The following is a 22,137-nucleotide window of genomic DNA, read 5'->3' on the forward strand; positions in this document are numbered from 1 at the left end:
ATTTTAAATGGATGGCATTAAAAGCAGTTTCTGTTACAATCTAATCCTGGATACTCTTGTTCCTTCCTCCAAACAACTTCCTTAGCGACAGTTCCCTGTCAGAATCTGTAACAACGCACAGTGCCAGGCTGTGGGGACATGTAGCTGGCAAAAGCCAGTGCAGCCTGACCTAGGCCAAAGGAAGCACTTACAGAATAAAGTCACAAATGGATCCACAGCCCTGTCTGACCCCCTCGCATACTGCCTCTGGGAACTCAATGCAAGGAAGGGAAGGAGTACCCATCAGGTACCCTTAGGAAGACCTTGGCTTCAGCCTCAAAAAAGATATGTACCTGAATCACTGCCATATGCTAGGCTCTTTCTCATACCAAAGTGTCCTCCTGTGTCACGGTGCCATGTAGCTCAGACAGAGTGGCAGGAATCCTGTTTGGCATTTGGGCCCATCTATCAACACCAGCTTTCTGTCAAGGCAGTAAGAAGCAGCTCATGGGCTGTGGTGTTGTGTTCCCCAAAATATTGTGCACCCTAATAAACATATCTGGTTTCAGAGAACAGAACAGTCACTAGATATAGAGGCCAGAAAATGGTGGCACACACGCCTTTAATCCTAGTGGTAACAAGAACCTTTAATCCCAGGGAGTAATGGGAGAAAGCAGAAAGGTACATAAGGTGTGAAAACCAGGACCTAGAGCTGGTTAAGCTTTTAGGCTTTTAGCAGCAGTTCAGCTGAGATTCATTCTGGATGAAGACTCGGAGACTTCCAGTCTGAGGAAACAGGATCAGCTGAGGAATTGGCAAGGTGAGGTAGCTGTGGCTTGTTCTGCTTCTCTGATCTTCCAGCATTTACCCCACTACCTGGCCCCAGATTTGTTTTATTAATAAGTCCTTCTAAGATTCGTGCTACAATGGGCCCCTAAGATGGCTTCAGTACTCTGGATGCTGCAGGAGGTGCTCAGATGAAGCATGTTTAACCTCACAGGTGGAAATCACCTTGCAGTGGAACCTCAGACAAGTAGCAAAACGTCTCCGAGCTCTTTCTTCATCTGAAACCTAAGGATAATAGCTACCTTCTTAGGCCATGCTCTGGATGAAAGGGTGGAACACAACCAACAGCTGAGACACCGTGCTGAGAGCTCCCCATGGTGTCCATCAGCAATTTTACAACAACTCTTGCACTCACAGAGGCTGACGCGTCACTGTGTCTATTATGTCCACCTAGACTCCGCGACTGACAAATGCATCCATCTTTTCACCATTACTATGCACAGGCACTAAAGCAGTAACAGCAATGACTGGCTGTGGAGAGAACCAACCAGCAGGGGGGATGCCCTCCCTGACCCGAAGCGTCCACGGCCTCCAGCAATGGCTTCTAGTCTTCCCACAGAGAGGCAGTGAGGAGAGACGGATGGGTAAACACAAGGAAGCCCTTTGCCTAAGTCTTCTCTCTCCTTACTGTATACCCAACACTCCTTCGAAGCAGCTTCTGCCCATGCCTTCCACTCCTCCCCTTCCCACTTAGCGCTCTGTCATCTCCCGGGAAAACAGTTCCCAAAGGTTTGGCCAACACCGTCTTGTCAGACCCCATGTCCCACATCTGTCAGATGGTGCCACCTCCCAGTATAAAAGGACATGGCAGCACTGCTATTGCCAGCTTCTGCTGATGGCCTCGGCACTGCCTGACAAGATCGGCTTTTCAGCCCTGATTTTCAGGCTTGACTCTCTCTAAAGCACTGCCTTGAGGCCTGTTATGTCTGTCTGCTCCAGTTTCCATTGTCATTTTTACACCACTGACGGCTGGATGTGAATGTTCGGTATGACCCCTCCTCTCTTCCATAGGTAGGACTATCTAACTGTCTTCTAGTTTTCTCCACAGGGAAATGCTGCAAGCATAACTCCAAGCAACTTCAGATTCATATCGTGCTACATAATCTGCTGATCATTCAGACAAAAAAGCTGGCGCTTACCACAGCCACTTTTACACTCAATCACTTCTGTTGCCTAGAATCCACCCCTGCCCCTCTCCGCATGTCACGCCAGTGGAGAGAAGGATGCCATTTCAACTGTATTGATTTTAGCACTAGAGATTGACACCTAGGTTTAACTGCACTGTTGCCTTGCACTGTTAGGTAAGCACTCTGTCACTGGACAATATCTCCAGCCCAAATCCTCTTAAGAGAAAGGTTGGGAGCTGGAGAGATGGCTCAGAGGTTAAGAGCACTGGTTGTTCTTTCAGAGGTCCTGAGTTCAATTCCCAGCAACCACATGGTGGTTCACAACCCTCTATAACTGAGATCTTGCGCCCTCTTCTGGCCTGCAGGCATACATGCAGGCAGATCACTGTATACATAATAAATAAATAAATCTTAAAAAAAAAAAGAAAGAAATGTCATACCTCAGGAAGGCCCAGGAATTTATTATTTTTCTACAAAAGAAAGACAAAGAAGCTGCAGGAGGTCCCCAGAGAATATCTACATCAAAAGCATCCTGGGACACAAAATATTTAATGCTGTCCTATGCAGAGCTATATTTTGCCATCAGTTCCTTTGCGGAACCCTTGTGGTTTGGACCACAGGCCTGGAACAAAGGCAAAACTTGTAGGGGTTTCTCATCTACCAACCACACAGGGCCAAAAGGACTACACTTCCAATAAAGGACTATTACAAAGTTAAAAGCCACGCACAGTCTAGTGCTTTCCTCTCTAAATAAGCAAACATTATGAATTTATTGTTTTTGGAACTCTAGCATTTACACAGACATCAAAAAAAGAAACTGAGAATGTTATACTGCCCACTTGGGGTGGTCAGCAAGTAACAGCCGAGAAGGAGAGGGGCGATCAAAGTAAGAAATGGTCCTACGAGCCAAATTCAGACGGTGGAGCCAAGTCCATCCTTCATGTGGCAAAGCAGATAAATTGCCACATGAGGGTTTCAAGGCCTTTTAGTTCCCATGCAGACTCCTAGGAGAATTTCTAATGAGAAGAAAACATGGCAAACAGGTATGCCACGAGGAAAGAGAAGGTGCAGATGAGGCCAAACGAGAGCTCGGTCCCCAAGCGACAGATTTTTAGCCACATGTCAGTTCTTGCCACTGGAAGGCTCGGGGCAGCACTCTGACACACCCTCCCATGTAGACTGCAGTATCAGGCCAATGGATACGGTAAGCTCAGCACTAGCCTGAGCAGATGTCTTTCTGGTGAACTGTTCTGGGGCTTGAAAGATAATGACTCCTTTCCCTGGGCTCAACTCTGTTCCCTAAACCTTTTCCATCATTCCATGAAATCTCCTGCTGGGGTCCTCTGTCCTAAACTACATTCACTGAGCCACACCTGGACCTTTCTGGCAAACCAAGTTTGAAGTTGAGAAGCCTTGGTAGTGTCAATCGGAGAACTCTCCAGCAGCTACGGCAAGTGAGAAGGCAGGCAAACCCTAGCTAACCCACTCTGGTTGTGTTACTGATTCAGATCTTAAAATTCATATCTGAGGCATCGATTTGCTGACCTCCTACTGTGAGTGAGACACTGTTCTCTGACCTGGAGATCCCATGATGAATGAAGGCAGGCTTGCAATTCCCTGAATATATATGAGTTTCCAAAGATTAAATGCTACCTAGGCAAACTAAATCATAAAACTTAGTTCATACACGAGATACTCTCAAATAGCAAATGGCACCGGACCTCATAAGGGAAGTTATTTATTCTGAAACTTCAGAACAGAATCCAGCCAAGAGTTAGGGAGACATAACTCATGGCATCCACATAGTTCACTTGGAAGAAAGCCTAAAGTTCTTACTGAGGCTCAAGAGAAAGGGACCAGAAAAAAGACAGGGAGCTGTCAGCCATAGCTTCTGTTCAGGTGCACTGGGGTTATCTAACCAGCTTTCTGAGCTCTACCACCATAACTAAGCTGTTTCATCTAATATTTCCTGACCTACCGTCTGTTGGGTAGCCATGCTCTTCATGGACTCATTCTTCTAAGTCTCACCATTTTATATGGGTACAATTATTGTTCCCATTTTACTGATAAGAAAATGGAGGCACAGAGTGATTTAGGAAGTTGTCCAAAGCCTCATAGTCTCCTAGTCTGCACTGTTTTGGAGCCCCAGGCAGAGCTTTTTTCACTGGTCATCTGGGCATCTATCTTCCTCACAGCTCTTCTCAGGGGGATTACAGGCTGGCCTTGTAAGATATCATAGATATGAGCCAGCCCAGAGATAACCATTAACTAATAACAACCATCAACTAACAGCCATGGTAGACTTGGAAAGACTAAGGTCACTGCTGGTTTTCACTGTGGTGCACAAGTATGAGCATGTGCCTGCACGCACACATACTCACACACCAACTGATAATGTGTGCTCTGTGGAAACACTAATGTTAAGTTTTAGGAGCGAACATTAGGTGTCAAGCAAGGGAGTGACAGCCCTATGTGGGCAGTAAAGCATATCAGTGTCTTTTTTGATGTCTGTGCAAATGCTAGCATTCCAAAAATAATAACTTCATATTTGCTTAGAGAGGAAAGCACTAGAGTATGATGTGGTTTTTAATTCCATCAAACTCCTGTATTTGAACTGTAGACATCTTGTTCACATTTTATTGCTCTGGAAACTAAAAAGAGGATGGACTGAAAGAAACAAGAGTGAGGCACAAACCAATCATCCTTTGCTTCAGTGGTACAGGCAACAGGCACTGGGGGCCACAGTGAGTCAGGGGAACAAACACCCATGCAAGAATGTGAGCAGCTAGAGAGAAGAAGAAGGGACGTCAGATGGACCCAATTGTTGAGATGATGTGTGGGAAGAAAGAGGCTAAAAGCCTCAAGTAAAGGGGTCATCTAGATCACAAAAGAGAAAGAAATGATACCAGTCTTATGGGTGTAAAAGTAGAAGTCTAGACCACCAGCCCCCCCAGACCAGAGAATGAGTAGAGACATAAATCTTAAACACAAAAAAACTCCTGTGGTATAGATGTCTTCTGGGCAGGAACTTGGAAGATGCTCTATGACTGAATGTGGCTGTAGCAAGAGACCTGGCAGTTCTGTATTACACTGGTGGCCCAGAGTGGTGGACGGGAAGGAGGGCTGCAGAGAGCGTACTCAGGCAGAGGAATCAGAAGCTTCTGGAGTTGTGAGGTCCAAGGCCGCTGTCCACAGAGTGCGAGAGATGGTAGAGTCAAATACACCAAGAATCCCAATTAGAAATGGCCTTACCAGTGTCCACAGGACAGACACAGAGAGAACAGCTCTGGTGAGCTCACTGAAGAGTTCACTAACAGGGTGAAAACAAAAAGCTGAGTTCAGCAAGCTGCTGGGGTGACATGAGGCAGGAGTGAGTTCTGGGTCATGGGCCAATTCTCAGAAGGTATCTACTCTTGACTCAGTGCAGGCTGAAAAAAAGGTGCAATTGAATTTGTAAGGCAGTGGCTCCCTAAGTTCATGGATTTTTATCAGAAAAAGTCTCATCAGTGCAAACAAGTGCTTCATTCCAGTTTCGGGTGTGTCACCAATGGCTCAGAGACCAAAATGTGAACCTCCCCTATGAGATGGACCTTTCCATGCAGAGGATGACAGTATCACATGACTCTAGTGTGGGAAATCTGGGGATGTGGAGCACAATTTTATAAGCCTAAGTTTGACATCCTGGGTAGATAGACCTAGAAAATTAAAACAGAAGATAAACCACTTACTTGATTGACATTCTGGTAAATGCAGGAAAAGAAAATGTTGCTGTAGCAACCTGTACCAAGTGGACTAGTTGGTGCAAGATATGTATTAGATGCAGCATTATTAGACCACAAGTACCTTCACACTCTAGTGGGCCCAGAATGATGACATGATTACTGTTACATCAAGCAAGATTAAGTAAATGCAGTAAAACCATGAATAAACCAGAAACTAAGAGGTGGGCTCAGATATGGGATCCATCACTAGTCAACCATGACAATTCCGGTTGTTTTTTGGGGGAGGGGAGTGCATGTGCCCACTCTCAAGTGTGTTCATATTCATTTGTACGGTGTGCGGGTGGAGGTCAGAGGTCAACCTCAGGTGTTGCTCCTCAGGAGCCACCATCTTGTTTTGTTTCTCATTGGCCTGGAGGTCACCACTTGGGCTAGAGATCCACAGATTTCCACCTCCCCACTACTGGGATTACAAACTCACACCTCCACACCCTGCCTATCTTTACTCTCCTCCCCAACACTTTCAATTCCCTAATAAACCTCTGCTCACCTGCCAAGGTTGCAAAGAGGTCACAAAACAGAACAGGACTGTAATTTGAGAAGTACAAAATGCAACAGGTCTCAGGACATTTGTGCTTAATCAGTTGCACAACACTGTCAGGCCTTTGTAGTCACAAGTTCCATTTCTGGGGATTCAATCAAGGATCCAAAGTTCTTTTAAATTCTCAAAATTCTTTTAGGTTCTCAAAATGTGTCTGTTTTGGGCATGCCCAGATGTCTATAACAACTATTTAAATTGTAACATTGCTTTAGATATGGAAAGTTAATCTGGAGACAAAGTATTTGTAATGTGCCTCAGTCATGTGCATATCCTGGGCCATCTTAGAGAAAGGACTTGAGCAAATGCTGGTGTCTGTGGGGAATTGTGGAAGCAAGCTCCTCACATGCTGAGGCTGAACTATGCCTACATTTACCAACTTGGTCATCTGAGACTTGAAAAACCTCCCCGTAGAAAGCCCTACCAACTTTCCATGAGAACATCCCTTTCCTTTCCACCCTAGAGAAGACCTCCTCTTCCTATAGCAGAGAGGCCTGTCGGCAGCCTGAGGTGTGCAAAGCAAGGTCCACCCCCTCACCAAGCACCATGATCCTCCCACCATCCACAAAGGCTTCAAAGTATCCCTCCCACATCACCACAACGCACCATCTCTGTACACACCAACGATGACTCATGCCTGTGACACAATCCTATAAACAGGAGTAAAAAGAGTTTGCTATTTCCCTGGTGCTGAGGGTCGAACCAATGAGGTACACCGCAAGCCACTGAAGACACTTCCTTAGTGCTGCCCTTTAAGTGAGTTAGCAGAGTGAGCGGCAGTCAGAGAACAGCTGGTATGCTTCTTTTTGATGGTGCGATAATCAGACCACAGAAGTTGTTTTCAAAGGTCACAGCACCTTCACAGTCTATTTAGCCATCAACTAAGTTCGGCTTTGTCATGTAGACACCCAATTAAACATCCATTCATCTTTTGTCTACAATCATACTTTTACGTTGATGAAAATATGCCTAGTATTAAATGATGCCAGAGAAGAGAGGGCCTGGCTCTTACAGGCTCCAGATTATTCTCAAGCTGACCAGGAGAAGCCACTCTGCCAGGCCCTCTGCACAGTGCCCAGAGAGGAATCTCAGAGCTCAGATTTACATACAGCCAGTCACTAGGTAGTCTCCATCTCCCCCACAGCCAGCGGAGGCAAGAGAACAGTAGGAAGTAGGAAGAAAATAGGGAGATGCGAAGGGAAAAGAATGGATAAATTACTTTAGTGTGTGTGGGAGAGAGAGAGAATGGTAATATATCAGGCTCAGGGCAGATCCGCTGTAAAATATATAACCAACTGAGGCAAAATATCCTTTCTAATAAAATGCTTATATATGTGCATAAACAAGCTATCACTTGCCAAGTGTTATGTTAGGAGGCAGAGGTAAGATTACAGCAGAGTTAGATCCATCAGGTCATCGCCACACCTACAGAGGGCTTTTGCTCCCATACCTAGTTCTCTCAGTGTCTGAGCTACCTCTCCCACAGACTCTAGAATTGGATTTATGAGATGTTTTGTCACTGTGGTGACCTCAGGAGGTAATCCCTACTGCTACAGCAACATGCTCCTTGAGTAAGCTTGAAGACCTGCACACATAAAGGACCACTCATACACAGACACCGTGTACACAATCCACGGTAAGAGATACTTTCCATGTACTTGGTTGGCCTCACAACAATCTTATAAACTGGAAATGCTTCCTCCCTTCCTCCCTTCCTTCCTTCTATCCTTCCTTCCTTCTTCCCTCCCTCCCTCCCTCCATTGCTTTCTTTTCATTTAGATAGTTAACTGAATTTAACGGTGATTATGTGACCTGCCTAAAGTCACACAGGAGGAAACATATGCAAGAGCAAATGCTGACATAGACACATGTTGAGTTAACTCCAAAACCTTTGACCAAGTTCAAGTACAGCAATGAATTCAACTAAACATGCCCAAGGAATTTAGAGCACATATTCCTTTATACAGCCAAAACTACCTACAGGCAACAAAAAAGAATGATGCTAGATTAATGTAAGAATTTAAAAGATACTAAGAACAAAAAGACATTTGAAGCCAGGTATGATGGGGTATAGCTTTAATACCAGCAATCAGGAAGCTGAGGCATAAGCATCATGATTTTGGGGCAAAACTGGGCTACACAGCAAGTCTCTTAAAACAACAATAACACACACACACACACACACACACACACACACACACACGAGAGAGAGAGAGAGAGAGAGAGAGAGAGAGAGAGAGAGAGAGAGAGAGATCTGTATCTCTTAGAGATACAGAGACCTAAGAAAAGCCTCTGAAGCCAATGCAGGCCCAAGTCTAAGCTGGACCATTTCATCACCAGGGAAAGCCTCTTGACCTTTTTTATGCCTCTCTTTTCTCATCTATCAAATGGATATAACATTGGCTCCTGTAGGGATGGAGTAAGATACTATAAATACAGCATATGACACATGGTAAGTACTTCCTGTGTGAGCTGTCACCACCGTTATTTTCGAAGTCAACATGTTATAGAAGAAAATGACAGAAAAGAAATAGGAAATTAACAGCCGCAATAAGAGAACAGTTTCACAGCAGTTACACAGATAGAACGGAGCCTCGTTTTTGTTGCATCAGGAAACACTGAAATGTCAAGAAGACAGCCACATTTCCACCTATTCTAGCAAGATTGTGCACAGCAAAATTCATGACATCCTACTGATTTCTTTCAACTGCCTGCACCCAATCAGAAATGACAAGCCCACAGCTACCAGGAAAGAAGCCCTGCAGAAATAGCGATGGGAGCAGAGAATGTAGCAGAAGGCACAGAGCAGAAGAGGAAAGAAGCTAGGATGGAGATGAATATACTGCTCAAGGATCTCAAACTCCCTGCTAAAGACCCAACAAGGCCTTGGCCAAGGTGGACTCCCCACCAACACTGAGCAAGTAGTTATGGTAAACAAGAGCTGGTGGTAGGACCATGGAGTACCTGACCTTCTGTGTCTTCCTGCCTCCTTAGAGCAATGGATCAGGAGATGGTTCCCACCATCTCCTGAGCCATAGAACTTGGGCATTTTCCTCTAACCCCTGATGTGTTAGTTTCCTCCTCTGAAATCTGGAGGTTAAAAAATACTGTCAGACTGACTGAAGTGCCAGGACCCAGAGGCTGGATAGCCCAAAGACCTAAGATAGAGCCAAACACAAGAGAAAAAAAAATGTCAATGTAATGATGCCTACCGATACTCTGCTATACTCATAGATTAGTGCCTACCCCAATTGTCATCAGAGAAGCTTCATCCAACAACTGATAGAAACAGACGCAGACCCACAGCCAAACATTAGGCCAGGTCCAGGGAATCCTACTGAAGAGAGGGAAGAAGGATTGTACGAGCAGAGGGGTCAAGGAAATCAGAAGAAAACCCTCAGAATCAACTAACCTGGGCTGATAGGAACTCAAGAGTCTGAATTGACAACCAAGGAGCCTGCGTGGGATAGGACAGACCTGGGCCTTCTACATGTATGTGACAGTTGTGTAGCTTGGTTTACTTGTGGGATTCCTGACAGTGGGAGCAGGGGATGTCTCTGACTCTCTTGCTGACGTTTGGGGCCCTAGTCCTCATACTGGGCTGCCTTGCCCAGCCTTAATACAAGGGGAGTACTTAGTCTTATCGTATTTTGATATGTCATGCTTTGTTGATATCCATGGGAGGCCTGCCCCTTTCTGAATAGAAATGGAGGAGTGGATTGGAGAGGGTGGGCAGAAAGGAGGTAGGAGAGGGATGGGAGGAGAGGAGGGAGGAGCAACTATGGTCAAGATGTAAAATAAATAAATTTAATTAATTAAAAAAACTTAATGAAAAAAGAACAAAAAACTGTCAAAACACAGTTACTGTAAGAGGCCAGGGAGTTTATTTGCCTGACAGTGCTGCTAAGTACTCCAGGACCCCCTCCATCACCACTGCCAGGCTGAGATGGCAGTGTACTCTAGGACCCCCTCCATCACCACTGCCAGGCTGAGATGGCAGTGTGCTCTAGGACCCCCTCCATCACCACTGCCAGGCTGAGATGGCAGTGTGCTCTAGGACCCCCTCCATCACCACTGCCAGGCTGAGATGGCAGTGTGCTCTAGGACCCCTCTCCATCACCACTGCCAGGCTGAGATGGCAGTGTACTCTAGGACCCCTCTCCATCACCACTGCCAGGCTGAGATGGCTGTGTGCTCCAGGACCCCTCTCCATCACCACTGCCAGGCTGAGATGGCAGTGTACTCTAGGGCCCCTCTCCATCACCACTGCCAGCCTGAGATGGCAGTGGACTCTAGGACCCCCTCCATCACCAATGCCAGGCTGAGATGGCAGTGTGCTCTAGGACCCCCTCCATCACCACTGCCGGGCTGAGATGGCAGTGTGCTCCAGGATTCTTCTCAATCACCAATGTCAGGCTGAGATGGCAGTGTACTCTAGGACCCCCTCCATCACCACTGCCAGGCTGAGATGGCAGTGTACTCCAGGACCCCTCTCCATCACCACTGCCAGGCTGAGATGGCAGTGTGCTCCAGGACACCCTCCATCACCACTGCCAGGCTGAGATGACAGTGTTCAAATCCATGACTGTTTATGCTCTTGTCCCATCCCAAGTTTTGATGGCAAGTGATGACTGCAGAAACTGGCATGTCCTCCCTGGACCCCAGCTCTCCCAGACACACTTCTTTTAGAGTCTTGCTCCATGAGCTCAGCGATCATCCCCTCCTACCTCCCAACTGCTTTACTGAAATGTTCCCTGCCGTGGCTTTCACCATCCTGTACTATGACACACACTTTGCCTCTTACTCTCCCCATGAGAACACGCACTCCAAGGAGCTGAGTTCCTTTTGGCTGTTTTCCAGTGTACCGACCTGACAGCCCCGAGCACAGCACCCAAGGAAAGGAGGGAAGGCGCTGACTGTACCTGTGACACATGAGCGCTCCCTCCAGCCCACGTCTGCACTCTGAAGATACGTTAGTCACCCAGGATTCTTGTAGGCATACAAGAAAAAAATGGAATATAATATACCAAAAGATTAAGTAAGCACAACTCGGGTTATATTTACTTTAATTATTTCTTCTTACATTGCCACGTTTCCCTGCTTTCTACAACTGAATGCATTGTCAAGTAATCAGAAATATGTAGACATTATGTTAAATAGATTAACCAATCAAGATGGAAAACAGCCCCAGACCCAGAGCTGAACTTCTGTAGCAGAGTGTCCAGAAGGGAGGAGGAGTTTAGACAGTCAGTGAGGGCCAGGTAAGAAATCTGACCCTCACCTGCATGTACAGCACAAACCACCCTATTGCCCAGACTCCTTGCTCCTTCTGCATTGGACCTCCTGAGAATAATCTTTTCACACATGAAAGAAGACCATATATACCTCTGCTCAAGCTGTGGCTTCCTCTGCCCTCTGGGGGGGTGGGGAATGTGCTTTCTTTGCAGGCCTGTCTGTTCCATGTCTGTCCACAGCTCTGCCTGTACTACTCTCCATGGTCACCCCGGTCCCTGGGGTGGTTCAGTCACACCCCATCCTTCCTTACTGCTGTCACTTTGACCTGATTCTCATGTACCATGTCCTGGGCTACACCCCTAACTGCTTCTCACCCATCATTCTCTTTACAAGTTCCCCACTTCCTCCTGCTCAGAGGCTCCTGAGTCTGAGGAAGCCTACAGAGAGGTGGGCAGGCTCTCCTCAGAGTCTCCTGTGATAAAGCAGTCACTGCATCTGGTGGGAAAGGCATGTATAAAGCCCCACGTGACCTTGAGGCATGTGCTGTGAGAGCCGGGTGTATAAGAGACAGGTGCACAATAGCTCGCTCCATGCATTATCACCCTGAAGCTCCACTCACATCTTTGAGCTGTTCCTTCTTTTCTAAAGACACTCCACCTCACCCTGCTCTACCTTGTTAAACTCTAGGACAACTTAATGGGCCTGGGCAGATAGAACTGTCCCTCTGAGGGTACCTCATGATCTATTTTGTAAGTATCTCTGTCATTCTGACCTTGCTCCTTTCTGCTTGAGCTGTCTAAGCCATATTGTGTCTTTTTTCTTAATATCCTCATTAATCAATTGATCCTAACACCACGTGACATGGAAGAAAAGAAAGGGATGTGATATCTTATATGCTATGTCTCTATGACAAAAAGCTGAAGCCATGTGAATAAAGAAGCCCAAAATGAATTCAGTGCTGAACCACTCACTACAGGCAAAGCATCAAACATCATCCACAAAGCATGGTTCATAGGATCACGTTCTCTAAAGGCATTTCCCATCCCTACCGAAGTGAATGATTTCACTTATGCTGTGAAGGATTATGCTGTCACACTTCACAGATGTAAGCCAAAAATGATTGTTCCAGTATTTTTTCATCCGTAAGTTACTAATAGTACACATGCTATCTTGTGCCTGATATTGGACAGATTCATCACATATATTCACACTCACTCCTTGAGCATGTTAACTCACCATACGACATGTCAAGAAACCTCCCAACTTTTCTCAGAAGAACCAGTTTCCTTCTCACTAGGAACCCTTGCAATCAGCATGTCCACCTGCCCCTACCCTAGGCCTCCAACTCTCTGCTAGCAGAGTCCACATCAGGACACCTATGTTTCTCTGCCACCAGGGTTGGAGGGACTCAGCAGCCAGGCACCTGTCACAGCCTATTAATGATTCATGTGATGCCCCGCCAACCAGCCTAAAATCAGTACCCTAAAACCTAAGAACCCATTTTAAATGTCTTCTTGCAAGTCATTAAAGACCTGTAAAGACATTGTAAAGTGGAAGTCATAGAATGAGAGACTGAATTTACAACATATAGCCAAAAACTGACGCACGGTTTTAAAATAAACAAGACAAATGAAGAAACAGTTGAGCTGTTATTTACTAGGGAAGATGTAAGGAAGGCAGGGAGGGAGAGGAGGAAGAAAACTCATGGCCATGACAGCCATGGAAATGAAAATGTACAGAGATCACAGCATGCCTAGCAGGGCAATGAAAAACTCTTCACACCAAACTATGGGCTGACATGGGCATCTATGCGTTGCTGCTGCTGCTGCTGCTGCTGCTGCTGCTGCTGCTGCCGCTGCACACTTCTGCAACCACTCTGGAGTGCAACCAGGGATCACCTAATGAAGCTTGCAGATCCCACAGCCAGCACACCCTGTGCATGTGCCACCCAGAGAAGCTGGAGGACACAGGCATCAGAGCACATGTGCTGACAGCTCATAAGAGCAGAGCTCATTACAGTCACAAAGAGAGGAACCTGATCACTTCTGGGATACCCAACCAATAGAAACACACACCCTGGGTTCACATACCAGAGTATAATGACATACAAGGAATGTTCGGCTAGGCTTCAGAAACCTTTCCAACTTTCTAGAAAGAGCAAGTTCTCCTTCTCACTGGGGTCTGGCACCTGGGAAAGCGGGAACAAACCCTGCATAGCTGTAGAGCAACTTCGATCAACATGTCCACCTTCACCCCCCGACCCCCAGGCCTGCAACCCTTCCCCAGAGTCCACATCAGAGCTTAATCATTTAGGCTTCTGTAGTGGCCAGGGCTGAACTCGGCAGCCAAAGGACTTGGAAACTGCAAAGAAATGAGAGGATTAGAACCAGGAGCAAGAACCCTGCTCTGTCTCATCAATACGCAGCTGAATAAAGAAGCGAAGCTCAGAACAGACATTCCAAACGTGATGGATATTTATGTGGCATAAAAGCTGAACTGAAACTGTCTAGGGTGACGGAGGAGAATAACGGGGGGGGGGGGATAAGATAAAGGAGGCAGGGTGTGGAGGGAATAGGCTCCATGTACAATGTATACCTCTGTGAAATTTTTGAAAAAATGAGTTATGCAACTGACTCTCACTGATGGCCCAGATGATGATCTTTGGTGCAAAAGGCCTCATCTAAAGCAAAAGAACACATGGCATTCCTTTTACCTGAAAACCTGCACTTAGAATTTGAGGACCTCCCTGTTTATATTTAAGTGACAGAAGAAGAGATGAAGAGGACTCAAATCCACTGATGGTAACAAAGTCCCTGTTGCCTGCCTGCCACCTAGGGTGAAAAAAATAATATGCACATTTTACAGATGAGGAAAGTAGAGGCTGCTGCAGAGGGTTCTCAGACAGTCAGTCACCATCAAACCAGGCTTTGACCTAGGGCCAGAGTCCAAACCCGAGGTACCCCCCTCTCCTGTTTCCTCTCCCCCCGGGCAACTGATACACAGATCAATCAAGGCTACTGCAAATAACTGTGACTTCAGCAACAATCTCTCCTGCTGCTGCATCAGCTGGGTGACTTCGGCAACCTTCCCACTCTAGTAGTGTGCTTCATTTTACAGATGATTCTGGGTTTCAAAGGACAGCATCAATGTGATATCATTCTACAATGGCATTTCTAACACCTGACATGCTGGTGGCACAATCAGTCATTTCTTCTTTCCCTTTCCTTCCCATTCCCACCTTGGTGACCTGGCTCTGTACAGCCCCTGTCTGGACTGCCTGTTAACCACCAGCATGCTCCCACTGACTCCAGACTGCAGATCAGACAGGACTAATACTGCTGCAAAACTGAAGACTGACAAGGAACTACATTTTCCTTGATTTCCAAAGAATACACCAGAATGGATTAGACATGTGCCTTCCACGGGAATCTCCTTTAATATTCCTTAATGCAATACAATGATGAAACAAGGCTTACAGGGCCCAACCAAAGGAAACAACTTTACAGACATCTATTCCCTCTCTGCTGAAAAGCAGGTCCTTGTCACATGCTACACTCCCTCTCTGGGCCTTGGCACTAACCAGGGCCTGACTCACTGAAGCTAGGATTAAGGCAAGTGCACAGCATCTCCCCTCCAGAGCACTCCCATAGGATTCGTCCACTTTTAATCTTGCAGGTCTCACTACTGTGAGAAGGACAAACTTAGGACTCAAGGTTACACAGGAAATGAGAATGAACCCAGCAATGCCCCACATAGAAGGTGCGTGGGATCCTGGCCCTTTGTGGTTCTGAGCTCTTAAAGCAGCTCAAAATCCCACACTCCAACTAGAAGCCTGCCAGGAAGAATCTATCAGCCTACAGACCTGTAGACTAGGGTTAGGAATGTAGCTTATCTGGTAGAGTGCTTGCCTACCATGCACAGAACCCTGGCTTCCATGCCGAGCACCACATAAAGTGGGCATGATGCCCAGTACCTGTAATTCCATTACTCAGATGGTAGATGCAGGAGGATTAGGAGTTCAAGGTCATCCTCATCTACATAACAAGTTTGAGACCAGCCAGGCCTAGGTGAGACCCTATGTAAATAATAATAATAAAAATAATAATAATAATAATAATATTAAAAGATGGGCAGACAGTATACCCATCATTCCCTATAAAGTGCTGCCTGAGTGTAGCAAGCAGAACAAAAAGTAAACCCAACACCTCACAGAACTTATGTCTTAGCATCAAAAGAAGTGACCATAGTATTTACCAGATGTCATTAAACCTACAGAAACACAGCATGAAGGTTGAGGCCTGAAGGAGATGAGACCAATGTGGCCATCTGGAAGTAGAGTAGAGCAAGCGTGAGGCGCAGGGACAAACAAGTGAGCATGGGGGTGGGGACAGGTCATGTGGCTGCCCTGGGTCTGCCTAGAGCAGTGGAGGCTGAGGTTGAGGGGCTGGTAGCTGGTTGGCTGGTATTTGCAGGCATGGGGGGGATCCACGTTTCCCTGTGAATACTGCCAAAAGTGAGGCTTGACTGTGCCAACCACACACCACACGTATACAGCTGTAGCACACAGGGCTTCAGAGCAGACAGACAAGAAAAGAGCAGAAGCGGGGCAGAAGCAGACAGACAGAGAGACATGCACATTACAGCGAGAAGCACGGGAAGGCCACAGGCTTCCCGGGACTCTTGTTCCTGGTGACTAGCCTTCAGAGATATTTGTCCAAAGATGTCTAAGTAGCCCTGAGGCTCACAGGATACAGGCATGAATGAAAATGCCACTCACAGCTTACAATGCAGGTAGCTTTGGCATGGCAGTTTTGTTGTTGTTGTTTTGTTTTCTGTCCCAGCCATTCTGAAAGTTGGGAGTCTCAAAGACAAGTTTACCAAGCCAGGGATGAAAAGTTTTTCTAATTCTCCTGTCTCTTTTAAGAATGTCATCATTCCAAGGTGGGACTCAGCTCTACCTAGGGTCAATCGTGGCAGGAACGAAACCAGAGTAAAGATCCAAAGAGCAAGAGTCAGATCTTCATATCAATTAAAAAGCACAGAGCTAGCTCAGTTTTCAAATAAGGCCAGAGACAAATTACACAATTTAAAAGAATAAATATTTTAAGGCCATGGGTACCACAAGTTCAAAGACAGCTTATCTTGAGGCAATTAACTCATCACGATAAGTAACAGTAAATCAATTCACACTAATTGCATTTGGTGCAAGAGCTTAGAAGAATCTTTAGCGTTGGCTGGTTATTGATTTGGCTCTATTATTATTACTGTTATTATTTTGGTAATCACTTGTGAGGTCAAAAATGCAATGTTTCCAGAGAATGTACCACATACTCATAGATGGATAGGACTTTAACCTAAGACTATCCAGTTTCCATTTTTCCAGAGATGCTTTAAAGATCTAAAGCACAACAGAACTGAAGATGACACAGATGGTCTTTAGCACAGGCTCTGTAGCTGGAAGCCAGTTAACAAGGGGCCCATGTGCCACCCAGGTCCACACCTTCCTTCTTCCTCCCACACCCTTCTCAAACTCATAAGAAATAAAGAAACGAATGCAGTACCAGAGTCCTGACTGTCCTTCAAATTCAGAACAGAAATGCAAAATAGAAACTGCCACACAACCCCACATTAGTCCTACCTGATGCCGATGAGTTCTGTGGTTTCCACTTTGGTAAGAGTTCTGGCTGCTAACTTGTACTCAGTCAGCATTCTGTGCTTGAGCCTTGATAACTAAACACACACCTGTGGGTGTACATCATCAAGGCAGCGAGTGGGAAAAGGACAAAGGGGTAAAAAGTCACCGAGATCTGAAGGCATAGGCTAACGGATGGAGTCATTATGTCACAAAGACATTGATCAAAAGCCATGTACCATCCCTTAAAAACTGCAGTCCTCCTAACTCATGCCCTTTTACTCAATTATGGGCCTTAGTCTTCTGATGTATAACATGGAGATATTAATATTTGCCTAGAAGGGTTATCAGGGCAGAGTAAAGTATGCATATAAAACACTTTACATAGCAATGCCCAACAACTGGCATTGTGAGATCACTTGGGGGTACTAGTAACTGGAATTGCTTACAAATGTTTGTCTTCCATTCTAGTGACTGGAGATTATCTTCAATTCCAATCCCTTTTTCACAGGGGTTAGAAGGAAAGAGAGGAATAAACTATTTACACAGCAACCTCCATGGCTGACTTCATCCTAAATACTATCTCTGCCCAATTTTGAGTATCTGTTCTCCTGTGTTCTGTGTGCTCACACGCCCTTTACCTTCTCCATGCATACCTCACTGCAGCTTGCTGTGATCATATTACAAAGGCCTTTGGCATTTACTTCACTATCAGAATACAAGAAGAGATTATGATACAGGTGCTTAGCAACTGCTTTTGATAAAGGGAGTTAGTTGGCTCTGCAACTTGGACCTACAAGTAATTGTTTGTAAATGCAGGATGAAAGCCTGACATTTCTGCCTTTGTTGTTCCTGTCTGTCTCCTTTACTTTGGATGAAGACAGGTAAGTCATTATCCTTAAACTTTCTTCTTGAGTCATCTTAGATTCCTAAATGAGGAACTTCATAGGGCAGACCCTTTCCCAGTAAGGGCAACTGTCCATGAGGGTGAGGTCACACCACAGAGCCAAGTAACCCTCTCCTGAGAGGCAGCTGACCTCTCAAGCAATAAGGGCTTCTTTGACCATCTTGTCTTTCAGTACATCCAGAACACCCAGAGACAAGGATTAGCAGGACCACATCTTGACCAAGATTGCTTAATTATGCAAATTACATATGCCCCAATTCTCCCCACATATAAACATATAATTTACATCACTATACCACTGATGGGCTTGTGGACACTGAACCCTTTTTGTTCCTCTACTGAGTACTGCTCAAATTCCCTCTGACTTGTGGTTACCATCATGCTCCAGGTTTCTAAAAATATGAATTTTAATCAAATAGGATAATATAATCTTAACTCAGCTGAAATAAAACTTTAAAAAATGCAGCTGGAATAATTGTTGTGCTGGTCTTCTGAGTTCCCATCACTCCTAGGCATAACTTTTCCCTAATATTCCATACAATGGCTATTATTTTTAATGCATATTTGGCTCTGCGGGGACCTATGGAACTGGCAGACAGAGGCCTGACTTCAGCCTAGAAGCCTGTGCACCCTGCACAGTGCCTGACAGAGAAGTGCTTGGTACCCAGATCATCTCACATACTTTGCATCAAAAGATCCAATAAAAACTGAATTCTTTAGCTGTTCCTACTTTGTCTCTGAAAATTCTGGTTGTTGAGCTGTGGCATGATATACTCCATATGGAAGAATTGGAAAATGCTTGTCAATGACAATGAGTTTAGAGATCAAGGTCTCCTTTACCTCTATTCAGTTTTGCGACAATGCTGTGTGGCCAGGCAAATTTCAACTGCAATAACGCAAAAGACTCATGGCACTGGCTGTCAAGGATTCAACCTCATTTAACACATATCAAATATAAATTTGACAGTGTGTTGTCGAGGTGATGGGTCAATTCCCAACCTCAGCTATATCTAAGAGCTCTCTAGCCACAAAAAGGGAAGGGCCAATGGCCAAGGTCACACGCTGTATCAGAAACAAAGGAAGCTAAATAAAGATGGCTCAGCATTCAGCCACCCTGAACAGTTTCCAAAAGGTACATATTTCAAAACTGCTGATTTCAGACTGAATTTTTCTTTGCAAACTTGCACAACTCACACACCACCTTTTTTTTTTTAAACTTATGCTCCAGAGGCCAGGAGATTCTTGATGTCCTTGAAGCTCTATAGAGGATGGAGCTAATGTGCAAAGTCTCTCCGGTGCTGAGCTCTTGTGACATGTATCAGTGTGATGAAAGGCACTCATGGGCAGAGAATGGTAGCCAAATACAGGGCATGATGATCCTTGCCAGGAAGCAGATTTGGAAAGCATGCCCAGTGGGTCTAGCAGGAAGGGGTGGGGCTGATGAGAAGGGCATGACTAGATGTTCACAAGAATGCCATATGGAAGACCCACCTGGTAAAAGATTCTCTCTGCCAAGTGGTATATTTATACATTTATGTTAGAGGACACCATTAGGGAAACTCACATCTGTGGAACATGTGACTATAACTCTAAGAACAGACAGAGCCCGCCTCAGATACTGAGAACCATGATAGGAGAGAGTGTGCACAGTCAAGGTAAATTCACTGTGACAAGGATGATGGCAGAGAAAGGATGGAAACCAACATCTGAGAACCACGTGGTAAGTCCTTGACACTTATTTTCTTACTAGTGTCAATGGGTACCAAGGTAGCCAAGGTACTGCTTCTATTCCTAAGCAACAGGTAACTTAGAAAGGTTAAGGGACTTGCCCAAGATCACCCAGCAGTGACAGGCCTGGATTCTAAGACAGTTTAAAGCACATGAGGGCAGGCCTTGCTGTAAGACACAGGGCTTTCCTCCAACTGCACACTAGTGCTTCTTCCATGGGTGCATGTGAGGGGATATGACTCTAGGTCCTCCCTGCCCTACCTGTGGGTAATGCTGTGTAGACAAAATCTTTTCCAAAAAAAGCCACTAGAGCACTCTGTGGGTGACCTTGCATCTGTCACTTCTGCCTGCAGCTGGCATTGTCTCAATCGCCCTCCTTTCAGGGGAAATTACTGTGTGTCTAGCATGAGTGGGGGAGGGCCAACATGAACATGCGGAGGGCAGCCACTCTGTGGAGACCTGTCAAGCTGACAGCCTCATGCTCAGAGATCCAGCAGCTCAGTGATGTCCAGGAGTGTTGGTGCTCAAGAGTTTTGCCTTACTGGAAGCAAAGTCCTGACTGTGCTCCCAGAACATGTGAAGATGCTGATCTTAGCATTCCAGCATGTTGGCAGTTGCACTAACTATAAAGGACTGGGCACTCTAGTTAAGACATAGTGATTGTCCGACTGGTTACACACAGACTCCCATGGCTAGCACACATGCCACGCAGGTGGACGCACACAGAAACAAATGTAGTGTAGGAGGTCTACAGGAAAGTGCTCCAAATGGAATGGCTTTTCCTCCTAAAGCTCCAAACCCACTGCAGTGGCTTCGGAGCCCTGCAAGCTTCTACATCGCAACCATGTGGGAAAGCGTCGAGGTCAAGGTTAATGGCTGGGCTCTGGTTCACTGAGAGCACCCCTAGGGCTAGAAATTCACTCTCTCCACATTGCCAAGATCCAATAATGATTACAGTGCTGACTGACAGAGAAGCCAAATTGGTGTGGAAAGTGGGAATGGGCCTTAGAGAGAGCTCCTGGTGCCTCTTGTGGGGAGAGAAAGCTGGTGCTCTCCCCAGCCATAGGCACAGCTATGGTCAGAGTGGACCACTATGCAGAGTCATTCCATCCTATTTCCTCACAGCAGTCTCTGAAATAATCACATCATTGCTAAAAGTTTTCAAAGAGGGAATCAGTGGCTCACATAAACAAAGGAACCCCACAAGTGTCCACTAGACGGCAAGTAGTGGCACCAATGGAGTGGCCCTCATCTGCTCAATGCTGATGACAATTCACACAACAAAGAAAAGAGCATCAGTGTCTAGAAATAAATAAAAAAAAATATGAGAATATTAAAGTAAGTGCTTTATAAAAAGAATTAAAGCCAAACAAAAAGAATATGGGCATCATCAGCTGTTTTACACCCCTTCCTTTGGTTCTATTGTGAAACTGGACTCATTTTCAAGAGATACAGGAGGAAAAATAGAGCCAGCATCCTTTGATCGCCCACCAAGTGCCATGTACCTGACGCACTGCTCATAAAATTATACTACTTTTAATATCTCCAACACCAGGAGACATATCACCATCAGCATTTTACAGGTAATAAGATTAACATAAAGAAGTTAAACGACACAACCTACAAATGGCATTGCTGGGAACTAACTCAACCTCTACCTGGTTCTAAAGCCTGCAATTTCTAGGCTACCTTATTGTTCTGGGGTTTTCAAATACCAAAGGCGGTTCACCACCATGCATGCAGGACAGCACCAAAGACTGGAGACATAGACTTACTCTGCTTTGACATTAGTTTCGAAGCCATCTTTTTTCTTCTTATAGTCTTGTGGTTTTTGCTTACATATATCAAAGAGGTGACCCTTTTAACTCACATGGCTCAAAAATCAAGCATAGGCTGGGGAAATGGCTCCATGGACAAAGAGCTCCCCAGGCAGGTGTGAGGTCCAGAGCTCATATCCTCAGAACCCATGCAAAAGCCAGGTGGGCATGTCCAATGATCTGCAATCTAAGTGCACAGGAGGCAGAGACAAGGATTCTTAGAGCAAGCTAGCCAGCCAAAACAGTAAGCTCCGGGTTCAGCAAAAGATCCTGCTTCAATATATAAGGGAGAGAGTATTTGAAGAAGACACTCAATGTCGACTTTTGGTCTCTACTGATGTACTGTATGCCTGCACATGCACACATATATGAAACCTGCACATATGTGCCCCTCACATGCAAACATGCCTATGTGTACACTCACCACACATGTCATTATAACCCTGTCTTTCCATGTACTCAGTTTGTATTCTCGCCCTCCCCAGTAGATAATGTGCCTGTATATTTTGTGCATATTTTTACAGAAGCTTGAAAGTAAACATAAGAAAT

The 22,137-nt window shown here is 45.6% G+C and overlaps 1 protein-coding gene across 1 annotated transcript in view; it reads right to left on the reverse strand.

Moving 5' to 3' along the window:
- Positions 1–22,137, reverse strand: part of Zfat (zinc finger and AT-hook domain containing) — a 178,609-nt gene that overhangs the window by 35,962 nt on the left and 120,510 nt on the right.

Source organism: Peromyscus leucopus, chromosome 20, assembly GCF_004664715.2.
Source record: "Peromyscus leucopus breed LL Stock chromosome 20, UCI_PerLeu_2.1, whole genome shotgun sequence".
NCBI lineage: Eukaryota > Metazoa > Chordata > Mammalia > Rodentia > Cricetidae > Peromyscus > Peromyscus leucopus.